The sequence below is a fragment of the Desmodus rotundus genome, chromosome 2 (assembly GCF_022682495.2).
Source record: "Desmodus rotundus isolate HL8 chromosome 2, HLdesRot8A.1, whole genome shotgun sequence".
Lineage (NCBI taxonomy): Eukaryota > Metazoa > Chordata > Mammalia > Chiroptera > Phyllostomidae > Desmodus > Desmodus rotundus.
This window is the reverse complement of record NC_071388.1, coordinates 64,957,590-64,971,757: the sequence shown is the minus strand read 5'-3', so window position 1 is coordinate 64,971,757 and position 14,168 is coordinate 64,957,590.

Here is a 14,168-nt window from a genome sequence, read left to right as displayed (position 1 = left end):
TAAATTCTGTTTGCTACATTTTGTTGAAGGTTTTTGTATCTAATTTCCTAAGATGTATTCATTTGTGTTTCACTTTCCTTGTGATGTCTTAGTCACAAGACCTCATAGAATCAATTGGAAATTTTCCCTCCTCTTCTCTTTCTTATGAGACTTTTTGAAATATTGTTATTAATTTTATATTAAATGTATGGTAGAATTCACTACCAAAGTCTTCTGGGCTTGGCCTTTTATTTGGGTATATTTGGTTACTATTTCAATCACTTTGTTATAATCTGTTTAATTATCTTTTTTCTTGAGACAATTTTAATGGTGTATCTTTAAAAATTTCTCCATTTCATCTGTAATTTACTATATTAGCATGTCGTTGTCCACAGTGTTCCTTCACAATAGTTTTTATTTCAGTAAGGTTGGTGGCACTATCCCCTTATGTCTCTGATTCTAGTAATGGAATCTCTCTGTTTCTCTCTCTTTCTCCCTCCCTCTCCTTTTTTAAAAGTATATTTTGTTGATTATGCTTACAGTTGTCCCACTTTTTCCACCTTTGTCCTCCTCCACCAGTACCCCCTTTCCCTCCAGCAATCCCCCCTTAGTTCATGTCCAAGGGTCATACATATAAGTTCTTTGGCTTCTCCATTTCCTATACCATTCTTAAACTCCCTCTATTTTGTACCTACCAATCATGCTTCTCTAATCCATGTACCTTTTCCCCCATTCTATCCCTTCCCTCTCCCAGCTGATAACTCTCCAAATGATCTTCATACCTGTTCCTGTTCTGGTTATTTGCTTAGTTTGTTTGTTTGTTTTTTAGATTTAGTTGTTGATAGTTGTGAATTTGTCACCTTTTTAATGGTCACGGTTGATCAATCTACCTAAAGGTCTGTCGATTGTATTGATCTTTTTAAAGAATCATCTTTTGGCTTTATTTATTTTCTCTTTTAAATCTTTTTATTTTAATAAATTCCACTTTGACCTTTATGATTTCCTTCCTTCAGCTTGCTTTAGTTTGCTTTGCTCTTCTTTTCCAGTATCTTATGTAGTATATCAGGTCATAAATGAGAGATGTTCCTTTTTTCAAAAATTTATAGCGTTTATAGCTATAAATTTTCCTCTGAGAATTGCTTTTACTTCTCCCATTACTTTGTGTGTGTTGAGTCTTTTTTTTTATTTCTCACAAAGTATTTTTTAATTGTGGTAGTGATTTCTTTTCAGAGTTATTGGTTTAGGAACATACTATACAATTCATTATAGTTGTGAGTTTCCAAAATTACTTTCTGTTATTGTTTTCTAATTTTATTTCATATGACTACAGAACATATCTTATTTTCACTCTTTTACATCCCATGAGTTCTGTTTCATAGGCTAGCATATGAACTATCCTAGGGGCTATTCGATGTACTCTGGAGAAGAATGTGTATTCTTCTGTATTTGAGCATAATATTCCATAGATGTGTTAGCTCCATTGGTCGCATGTGCTGCTCAAGTCTTCGATTTCCCGGTTAGTTTTCCTACTAGTTGACTAGCCGTTTTTAAAAGTGGAATATGGAGGTTTCCGACTATTACTGAAGCGCTAAACCTCAGTAAGCATTCAGCTAACACTATGTCTGTTGAGTGAGTTGCTGGAATGCCCTGCAGATCCCAGCGTCCTCCTGAGTGTGAGTGCGGTTTACTTCCAGCTGATCGCCCAGTGCCTCTGACCACGCTGATTTGCTTACTTATGCGACCTAGGTCATAAATAAGGTAAATTCATGATTCATAGAAGCTTATGCTAAAATGTCACAGGCATTTTACTTTCTTTTGAAAAGATTTTTCTGGGCTTCTGAAGTATAGTCAGAATTGGAATCCTGAGGAATCAGGATAGAAACACAGATTTAGCTAAAATGTAAGCCAACTATTGTGCTACAGTATATTGTTTTAATGTTATTAGAGCAGTGTGATGTTAATAGTCAGACTTAATATTCTTTTTCAAATTAAACTTTTGGGTTTTAAATTGAATTATTACTGAATTGTGAGCAGGCCTGGCTTGGAGAACAACCTTGGAATTTTGGTCTTGGTCTCCTGTGTTCCGCGTCCCTTTGGAGATGGGGAGAAGCATGCAGATGTTAGGTTTGCCATATGCATGCTCAGAATCTAAGCTATGTGTCTCTTTTTCCACTCAAAGGCTTAACATATTGGATTCACTGGTAACTTTTGCCTAGAACTATCCCATATAGCATCGGCAAATGCCTGCCCAAGACTGTTATCACTGGAGAGAGAAAACTTTGTGGTTCAAAATCCAGCACAAAAACGACATCACATGGGATGCCTTCCCGTACCCCAGTTAGAATTTGTTTCTTGGTCTTCTGCCTCCACATCTAGTTGTGAAAACCCATATTCTGACGTGTTTTTCATTGTTGTGCTTCCAGTCTGGTCTCCGCCACCACCTCATTCCTACTTGTAACCATAGAATAATAACAACTCACATGTAAGAGAACAAATAAACACATGTGTTTTAATATTCACACAATTTATTGATTCTTTGGCCATGATCAAAGATGTGTCTACTATTTGTGTTATTATCTGTGTCTGTTTCAATGTAACAATAATAGTACAGTCTGCTCTGTCTCCATCTGAGCCCACACATGGAGCTCTCCATGGATGAGCTCTCGCACATGGAGCATCTTCACTTCCAGTCACAGTATGCAACCAGTATCATTGCTCACAATGAACCTCTTTATTTCTGAGGAGTGAGCTCGGGTGAGTGGGCAATCTACATCGTTTTCCTTTACATTTGAATGTAATATACTACATTTATTGTTACACTTTAACAAGACTTAAAGCAATCCTTCTGGCCCTGCTTGTGGTGGCTTGCCGTCAACTCACCTGTTTACCAGGGAGTCTCCAGTCCTATTTCTTCCACAAGGTTTCCAAGATGTTTTTTGCCAACATCACTTCATTTGCTATTTATTGCCTGTACTTGAATATATCAAAATCACTTGACATGTCTGATGTCACTTTTGTTGCAACCTGGCCCAGAACCAGGTTGCAAGTTAAATCCTTTAATTAAGTTAATGACAAAGAGCCATTTATTTACCTATCATGCAATCATTATTCAGTGCTGTGCCTTGAGAGGATAATTTAGGTTGTGCTGCATGAAAGCAAACACTTGACCTTGACCATCATCAGAAATATTTTTATTTGTCTTTTGACTCAAGAGTAATTTAAAGGGGAAAAAAAGAAATATTTTTAGTCCAATAAATATACTGACATTTTAAAGAAGTTCAAGTTCTTTATAGAATCCCAACATCAAGCAGTTTAAGCGATCAGTGGCTTTTAAAGGCACACATACACATATTACTATTTAATGTGTGTTATTGAAAAATTACAACCTGCTCCCAACCTGTTAAAACTTTGAGTATATTTCTTTTCAGACCTCTGTTTGTCTATTTTATGTATCCACACACATACATGTTTGTTATAAAAAACTATTTACTATTCTGTGTCACCTTTTTGTGTTATTATCATATTATGAACTCCAACAAAATTAAAATTAAAGTCAGTATTTTTACTATATACAATTTAAATTGTCATAAATATTGTAGCATCAAATAAAATATTGATTAGAAAAACATTTCAGCTCTAAATGTAAAAAATATATAATTCAGCTCTGTTTTTCTGCATAATTAAAATAATCATTAGTATAATACTTATACATTCAATTTAGAATATAATTTTGTAAAATGGTCAATTTAAAAATTATGCATCCCAATGATCTAAGATGGTGAACATATTTGTGAAGATCTAACAAAATAGAGCTTCACACTGGAAATTTTTTTAATTTAGGCAATTTTATTGGAAGAGTCAAGCTTAATTTGGAAAGTTGATGCTAATATAACATTTGTAAAACTTCTGATAAGTGGTTTCATCTTTATACAGAAAAAAATAGAGCCTGGAAATATTCACTTAGATGATAAATATTCAGTTAGACTGCTGTGCTAAGCACATGTACATGTGTGTATATAAGTACATATGTATGTATGTGTGTATATATATATGTATATCTTTTCTAGAGTTCATAAAGTCTTTTAGATTCTGATAAAAGTCATATAGATTAAAGCCAAGAGTCAGCCTGCCTGTTTAAGACAGACAATGTTTTTACATAATCATAATTGCAGAATTAAAAATCCATCCCAACATGGAAATTATCCCAAATGGGCTTCAGTCCTTAGTTCTGGTCTGAAAATGCAGTACAGATCCGTCACCTTGTCATCATCAGAAGACACTTTTGTTCAGCCACCACCAGTCCTATTTTGTAAAAATGCATTTTATTTTCATTTTAACTCAAAAATCAGCTGGCAGTATTTCTCTATGAATATAAACAGTCACCAATATATAGCCACTTAAAGACAAGAAAGTGAATTTATATCCCTGTGTCTGTTTACCCAGGATTTGATTACATGAAATTTCCTTTAATTAGACTCTCTTCAGCATTTTTCTTGACTTAATCTCATATGAATTCCTTCTGTCAGTAATATTTAAATATGTTGACCACTTGTAGAAAATACAATATTTCAAACTTTTGCTCTAAATCCTCGAGTAACTATGAGCACCCCGGTATGCAAGGTACTATAAAGCACTAAAAAATATTTTTAGATGTTCAGCAAGAGTGTCTTAAGTTGCAACAGCTTATAAACTGTCCAAAGCTGAAAGTCCTACTTCAGCGAAATTGTTGATTGCCCTGGAATGTAAGGCAGGGTAAGGGAGAGAGCAGGAGAGATTACAGCCCCGCCACAGTCGGAATTTAGTCACTGCAGTTATCATATCATGATTAGAAAGTGGCTGTGCTAAGGTTTAGATAGTTGAAGTAAAAGCAAAACAGTGTGAGTCTTTATCTCTTTTCCTATTTTGTGTGCCTGAAGGGAGAGTTTTTGAAAGCTAGGGGGTAGTTCCCCATTCACAGGCACCACACAGGTAATTAGATCCAGCAGTGGAAGGGGAAGACTTCCCTCCCATGCTGCAGTCTGAAATATCATGCACCCCCCACCCCTTCCAGAGCAAAAGCCATTTGGGTAAAACAAAGAACGAAGAGAAGTGAAATAAAAGACTGGCCAAAGTAGTCCGTTCTTCATTGAGTGACATGTCAATTGCCTAATACTTTGCTCCTGTCAGCAAACACATCTCGTAAACTTCAAAGACCTTAAAACAAGGAATTAAAGATAACAGTTGAAAACAATTTCAGTATCTAGCCTAGACTAAGGAACCAATCTGTTCAAATTCAAAGTGCATATTGTTAAAATACTCCAAATGGCACTTTCCATAAATTCTTTAATGGACAAATTTCAAACATACTGAAAAATTGAAGGAATAATAAATAAACATGCATATGCCCCTTCCTACATTAAAAATTGTTAATATTTTTATCACATTTATGTTCTCTCTCTCCAGACATATGTATGCATATGTGTGAACCTAGCTTCCTTTGCTTTTATTGTTTGAAACTAGGTTCAGACTGCAGCATGCATATCCAAATAAAATCATTTCCGTTACCATAATAACATCACACCTTAGAAAAATAAGAATAATCCTATACTGAACACTAGCAACCATGGACAAAAGTTCCCACAACTGTCCTGAGAAAGTCTCTGATAGCTGCTGCTGCTGTCATTTTTTATTTTTAATTGTAATCCAAGCAAGATCCATATACTTACTGTACTTAGCTATTAATTATTCTTTATTTTATAGTTTTTAAGTCTTAGAACTATCAACATGTTGGGCCAATAGTTCTTTGCTGTGGGAAGGAGAAGGCTGCCCTTTGTATGGTAGAATGTTCAGCAGGATCGCTGCTCTGCACCCAGTAGATGCCTGCAACATTCAAACTTGTCTCCAAATGTTACCAAATGTCCCCTAGGAGGCAAAATCCCCTTGGACTGAGAACCACTGCTCTGTTTTAGTCTAGAAAAGTAGCTCTGTCTGCACCTTGTACGGGGTCAGTTAGCTTTGCCTCAAACAAGTCTATGCTTTATATCGGAGTCACCTCAACATAGGAGTAACCGCCATCCCTCTGTGGGCTTGCTGAGAATTCTAAATCTCCATAGGAAACAACCGGCCCCAGAGCAATCACAAAAGTCACCTGAGAAACTTGCCAAATACTGATTCCTGCACTTTTATCCTAGATATTCTGACTTTGTTCTGGACTGTAACCTGGGAACCTGAGTTTTTTATAAGGGCACCAAGTTATGTCTGTCCCAAGTCAAGTTTGGGAAATGTAAACAACTATGTCTTCTGACATGAAATCCAAGGATCTTAGAAAGGGTACACCTGATAAACCCCTCCTCTCCATTTCAATTATTTTAAATACTTCTCTTTCCCTTGTTTTCCCATATGTCAGTCACAGATACTGTTCTACATATTTGCTTGCAAGTCTTCCTATTCTGCTGACTTTTCTTCTCTCTGCCACGTTAACATGGAGACATCCATGGCCTGGACCCTCTATTTTTGTATAAAGCAGCATCCAGCAATTCCTGGTTTCAAATTTCAGTGAGTGCAGTATGTTCCTAATAATTGTATTTAGTACGGACCTCCCACTAATTTTCTCATTGCATCGAGTCTGTTTCTGTGAAGATTTTATCTTCCTTTTGATTCTCACATGTTGCAAAACACTTCAGCATCTATTCACCATAGTAGCTCAGTTTATTTCCAATTTCTATTTTTATTCATTGTTGGTGGGAATGCAAAATGGCACAGCCACTTTGGAGGACAGCTTGACAGTTTCTTAAACAACTAAACAGACTCTTACCATGTGATTCAGCAATGATGCTCTTTGTATCCACCCAAAAGAGTTGAAAACTTATGTCTAAACACAAACCTGCACAAGGATGTTTACAGCAGATTTCTTCATAATCACCAAAATATGGAAGCAACCAAGATGCCCTTCATTAGGTGAATGGATGAATAAGTTGTGGTACATTCACGCAGTGGCATATTATTCACCGCCAAAGTGACGTGAGCTACCATGTCATGGAAAGATGTGGAGGACACCTGAGGCTGGAATGTGCATTACTAAATGAAAGAGGCTAGTCTGAACAGGCTACCTACTGCATGACTACAGCTCTACGACAGTCTGGGAAAGGCAAAGCTATGGGGACAGTGAAGGAACAGTGACTGCTAAGGGCTCAGGGGGGAGAAGAAGTGAAGTCAGAGCACAGAGGATGTTTAGGGCAGTCAAACTGCATTGTGCCATGCTGTAACGGAGGCTGCATGTTGCTATAAGCATTTAACCTACAGAATGTACAACACTGCGTGAACTGTAATATCAACTATGGGCTCTGGATGATAAAAACGTGTCAATGTAGTTTCATCAATTGTGTCAGGTGTACCGCTCCAGTGAAGGATGTTGGCAGTAGGAGGGTATGAGCGTGTGTGGGGTGGCAGGGGTTATGTGGGAACTCTCTGTACCTTCTGCTCAGTTTTGCTGTGAATCTAAAATTGCTCTAAAATATAAGATCGATTAAATTTTTTCCATTAATTGTTCTGTCATTTTTCCTCTATCTAGACTGGCTGCCATGTAATCGTTGTAGCCTTTCCCCACCCCCCCTTCACTTTCAGGTATAGTCAAAATGCTCACTTAATTCTTCCTCTAGAGAAGAGCTCCTCAAACTCTCATTTGAAAAAAATAATCACATAGAGAACTTGTTAAATGCTCATGCCCAGTCCTCACCCTGAAAGGATGACATTAAAGAGTTCTGACATGTAGTAGAAAAATATGAATTTTAACTAATATTCCAGGTAATTCTGAAATAAATGATCTAGGAACCAAACTTTGAAACCTCTTGCTTCATAGTGTCTGATATAGCCATCCTTTTTCTCCCTTTTTCTGACTTCAGCCTATTCTATTCACTCAAGGGTTACGATAACTTCTTAGCTGGTGATACTAATTCCAGTTTCTTTTGCTACAATTATTCCTTTGTAAACTGCCAAAATAATCTTCTGCAAATGCCATTTTTATCACATCACCTTCCTGCTCAAGAATCAGCTACTTCTACTATATCAACTCTAAACTCTTGGCCTATAATTCAAGGTCCTCTGTCAACTGGCACTTTTGTACCTCTCTAACTTTATCTTTCCCCGGCACAGACAGATTCTCCCATCTAGCTAACTCCAGCCAACTTTCCATTCCTCCATGCTACTTATTTGCATGCCTTTGAGTTTCTCAGTTGGAATGCCTTTCTTTTTCATTTCCCCCAACACATAATAAACTTTCATTCCCAACTCACCTACTTCAGGAAAATTTTCCCAAGTAAAATGTTCCACCTAATTGTTGTGCTGATGGAATCAAAATTAACATACATACTAGACTATAATTCAGTTGAATAGAAATAACAGAAGAAGCCTCTAATATTATAAAGCAAGGAGAGGCTATTTTTCCAATTGACTTATGAAAACAAAGAATTACTGCAACAAAGATTAAACTGAACTTTCATGGTAAAGTAAATGAAACAAAATATTAAAAATAAGTGGGCTAAATATTTAATATCCATCTAGTAGTTTGAGTAAACACAACAGTGAGGCATGAGACACAAAGAACCAGCAAGAAATAAGTGAAGGAGAAAAGTAAGGCAGGAACCGCTACAGAGTGAAATGAATGTGGTGGCAAAGACCCATGTCAGATGGGAACAAGACAAGAAAGCAAAGCTCAGTTGCCTATTTAAAAAAACTAAGCCCCTCCCAGAAGCAGTTTTGGTGGTGCATGGGTATTAGTTTTATTATCTTATAGCTGTAGCCCCCACATCCAACAAACTGTAAGCCACTTCAAAGCCGTCATTCTCTGAGCCTGTGTAGCAAAAACACATCTACCAGAGATTCCATTCCAATGACATGCTACATGCCTACTTAGTTTATTCAGTATCACCAGATATATTTCCAGATGGCTCTATGCATTAGGAATTCATGAGAGCTTGTGGTTTTCCGTGCCCTTACCAACACTTGGACTTACCTATCTACAGATGGGTGCATTATAATATATTGTAATTTTAATTGAACTTATATTACTAAGGAATTTACACATCCTATTAAATATTTGGGAGCCATTCTGGTTTCTCTATCTATGTATCATTTAATTACATCTGCCTGATTCTTTTGTATTACCTCTAATCACTTCCTTATATTCACTCTGTATCAGCCATGTGAAACTCTAGAATTCCCCCAGAAATACCAGGTTATTGCTGGCTCACTTAGGTTTGCACATGCTTTTTTCTTTCCCTGCCACTTCCAATATACTTTCTGTGCAGACTTCAATTATAGCACGTTACAGATTTTATGAAAATTGTTTATATCTATATTTGTCTCACAATATCTGTTCTTTAAAAACAAACCCAAAAAAACCCTACATTCCTAACCAAGGAGACCCTCGCCATGCCATCTTCAGTCCCACTCAAGGGGGTAGGTCAGACTATTGGAATAGTCTACAAACCCATCACATGTACCCCAATCCCAGAGGTCTCGTATTTCCCTTTTTCCAGCTAACGTGAACTTTTGAGCTCCAAAAGTTCTCTCTTACCTCATTCAGGCCAAGATACAAGTTCACCTGAAATGGCTTGTATCTCAGAAAACAAAAGTTCACAAAAACAAGAGTCAGGCACTCTGCATCCTTGGATCTTGCTACATTACTGAGGACAATTGCAACTGTATGAAGCTGCCTGGAAAGGGCAGATAAATGAAATTAGACATGTCTTTGGAGGGGAGGCAAATACGATAGTACTGTGGGTGTATCTGAATGCAAGGGAGACAAATCCACTCAGGTGACTGGAAAAAGTCCAGCCAAAGTGGCATAAATTAGTGTAGAGAGACTCAATGACAGACACCAGGTGATGCCTGCAAGTGCTTCAGGCAGGTTCAGGAGAGCAAACAGGCTGTTTCACCTGCCAAGTGGGTGGGACCAAGATGCAGGGAATCTAGAAAGAATAATATGTAAAGTTGGAATTAGGTGGGCCTGTTATTAAATTATAAGATCAAAGTCACTGGAGTAGAATTTAAAGTCAGTCAAGAACAAGAAATACTCCAGATCTACAGAACCTGGAGTGCTAAAGATACAAAACAGGAATCAACATATGTTCTTTAAATAGCAACATGAGTTGCAAACTTTTATTTATTCACTCCTGTAACAATTTTTTTAGTGCTTTCTAGGGGTTGGACACTGGCCTTTCTCAAGGATGTGTCAATGAACTAACAAATGACAAACCTGGACTTCATGAATATTTTAGTGGGATAATATAGACAATGCAAGGGTAAAAAATTAACACATATATAGTGTGTCAGATGTCATAAGTGTTAAGGAGAGAAATAAAGCAGGGAAGAGACACAGGGAGTGTCTTCAGGGAGAGTGGGATTAGGTATAACTCCATACAGAATGACTAAGGAAAAAGACATAGGAGCAAATGGCATGCAGATGGTGAGGGATCAAGCCACGTGTTCAACAGCAAGTTCAAATACTCTGGCATATTGTGTGTTCATGACGTGTTTGTGGAAAAGCGCTGAAGCCAGGGGGGCTGGAAAAGAATGAGTGAGGGGCAGAAAAGGAGAGGGCTGGGGAAGATCAAGTAGGGTCTTGTAGTCCACTGCCAGGAATTTGACTTTTACTTACGGGGAAACATACTTGGAGCAGAAGAGTGTTATGAGCCAGCTCACATTTAAACATGATCTGTCATTCCACTGTATTGAAAGGGGTTGGAAGTGGAGCATGGATGGAAACAGAGAGAACTGTTGGGGGGCTAGTGCAGTAAACCAGCTGTGAGCGAGGGGCTTAGGTCAGGGAGGTGTCAGTAGAAAGAGCGGAAAGTAATCAGAGCCCAAAAACGTTTTGAGGATATACTCAATGCCATTTGCTGTTGTCTTGGAGGACTGTGTGTAGGGTGAGAGAGAACTTGAGTCAAAGCTAATTTCAAAGTTTGGGGCCTGAACAAGATGAAGAATGGAGTTGCCTGTTACTGAGATTGGAAAGACTACAGGGGTGCAGAGTTCCATTTGTGAACACGCTGGGACTGAGATAACTATTAGGTGTGAAAATGGATGTGTCAAGGTGATAGTTTCATGCCAGAGTGTGATGTTCCGGTGGGAGATCTGAATAGACATCTAAGAACCATTTGAAAACATGTACTTGGTATTTAAATTCATGAGGTCAGGGGAAGTCACTAAGGTAATAAAGGTAGCAATAGAAAAGAGAAGAGGTCCAAGACATGTTTAGAAGTTGGAAAGGTACTAGCAAACATGAGTGAAAAAGAGAAGAGTGATATAGGAAGAAAACCAAGAAAGACAAATGTCTTAGTATTCAAGTGAAGAAACCATATCAAGGAGAGGGGAGGGTTCAAACACTGAAAATTAAACAGTGAATTTAGTAACACTGAAATTACTTGAATTACTTGTTACCTTTGCATTTTTTAAATTTTTTTATTTCTGATGGGGAACGTAATTTTTGCCAGAATACAAGAGATATCAGTGATATCCATAATAGGGATTGCAAATAAAGTGAACCATCAAGCAGTAAAACACCAGTTGTGGGCAAAAATAGCATGTGCCTACAGAGATAACACTGATTTTTTTTTCTGTGTGTAATGCTTATCCTGACCAAGCAGATAATTCCCAAAGAGTATCTTTTTACATTATGTAAACAATTTTAACAGTATTAAATTATTTACTGCTTCCTAAGATAACCAACTTAAGATAGAATATTTATTTAAATTTGTCTCATGATGTTATAGATTTCTGAAATGTTTAATCTTGTCTACTATATTTTCATTTCTCCATAAGATCATTCGAAATGACTGTTATTTGTAGAGCCTAGAACTTAACGTGGATTTTGTCATTTGCAACTTGACGTAGACGTTATCATCATCACTTTCAAGGGAAAACTGGGTCATAGCGTTCTGTGTGAAGCTGATGTGTACATAACTAATCCAGCAGAGTACAATAGGTTTCCTTCACACAAAGACAGACTTTTTTTTTAAATTTTGTATTCACCTAACACTTACCTTAATACTTCACTCACCAGAGATCCGCAGCATAATTAGCTAAGTCACATTAACCTGAAAACTAAAGCACACCTTAGAATTATGCAGTTGACTCAAAATCTCATAATTGGGTAATAATTTACTGGCAGAAAAGTTAGAAAGGGGCAAATATGTTGTGCAAAGTGACCATACTCTGCGTGGTAAAGTGGTATAGCAGTAGAGGCAAATAGGCTGTTTCAAGAAAGAACCTGGCAAATTTCTGAGAATTATCCTTGAGAGTAAAGTAACTATTTTGAAAATATGACTGGTTCTGTTTGACAGAAGCAAAAACAAATTAAATGAAATCTTTAAAGTTTGTCATCTGTATAATTTATGCCTAAATTTCATAAGCAAACTTGCTGCTATGTTGGTTTAAGATTACTTAATCAAAATTCAAAATCAACAAAAATAAATATCAAATAATAACTTGCATTTTAAAATGAGATAAAATAAGAAATTCAATGAATTTTAAAATATTGAAAACAATCCAAATTAATAATGATAACTGATTTTGACCTTTATATGTGTAGTATATGCAATGACATTTTATCAGTTTTTAATTGCTTTTGAGATAAAACTCAAGATAACTGACCAGCTGTAGGCTACTATAAGTTTTATGAGCATATTTAAGGTAGACTAGGCTAAGTTATAATGTTTGCTGGGCTCAATGAATTAAATACATTTTCAATGTATGACATTTTCAAATTAGCCTGGATATATCAGGATGTAATTCCATTGTAAGTCAAGAAGCCTTTGTATATAAAAACTTCCAGGCTAATTTTTGTGATTATCATGCACCTTTTAAGTATCACCTAACACTTCCTATTCTCTTTATTGTTTTCTTTTGCTCTAGTTTACTGTCTCACCTAACAATACATTTTAATGGAGGTTAGCTTTAAGTTCACAGCAAAATAGAGTGAAAAGTACAGAGTTTTCATGTGTCCCTGCCCCAATACATGCACAGTTTCCCCCATTATTAACATCCCACAGTAGACTAGTACATAAATTACAATTGATGAGCCTAATTGATGCATCATTATTACCCACAGTCTGTGAGTTACATTAGGGTGATAGTTCATTCTTTATTTATGTCCTGGCCTCCCCCCAGTAAAATCCATTGCTTTCTCTCCAGTGCCTAGAAAAACTCCTTGCAAATGATTCATACTCAAAAATTATTTAAGGATTAATTACTTTACTCAAGCAGTCTCTTACTTTCTTACCAGGGAAGATCTTTTAAGGCAATCTGGAATGTTTCAAACACTGACGTAGTGTAGAATTCCAGGCTATTTGAGTCTAATGTAGCAGTCCGCATTGAACCCATTGTTTATTCAACAGCTGTTTACTGAGTACCTATTGCATACTAGTCATGCTCCTAGAAGCTAGGGACATAGGAGGGGAAAGGAAGCAAAGATCCACCATCAAGTCATGTGTTAAGTGTTCTAATGAAGAGCTTCCCCTCTAGAATCAGAGATGATGATGACGTCAACTCTCTTGTCTCTTTGTTCCCTGTTCTGTTGTTTGATGACAAACAATGGATAGTTCATCAGCAAGATTAGAACATTTGTGTTTGTAATATAAACTCTTTGGTGCATTGGTACACTCATTTTTTAAGATTCATTTTTGATACTTCATGTGCGTGTTGCAATTGCACACCTTAAGTTGTCTGAGTCAAGCCTGGCATTAAATTTGTTTCCTTGTGTTTTGTATGTTACTGCTTGTTAGAACGTGCATGTCATTTTTTTTCTTCTGAAATTAAGTCACTATACAAATAGAGTCTCATCTCAATGCCTGAGAATGCTATGCTCCCTCTTCTTCACCAACAAACTCGAGGCAACAACAACCGAAAGGCAGGAGAGAAACTGCTAACTTATTGTCCTTAAAACATTTATTTAGATTCCAAATGTTTTTTCACACAGAAGGGGGATTTCCTAGGCACCTGGAAAATCTACCTGTTATTTGGCATTCTTTTCCTGTAATACTTTTACAATCTGTAACTGCTTTGGGGAAAAAATTTCTTAATCACCATTACATGCTTTCTACCCAAAAGTATATAATAGCTGTTGCTAATGTTAATAAATTAATCCAAAGCAATAATTCCAAAAGTTGAAATCAGTACACCCACTAATTAAAACTATAAGGAATGTATTTTAA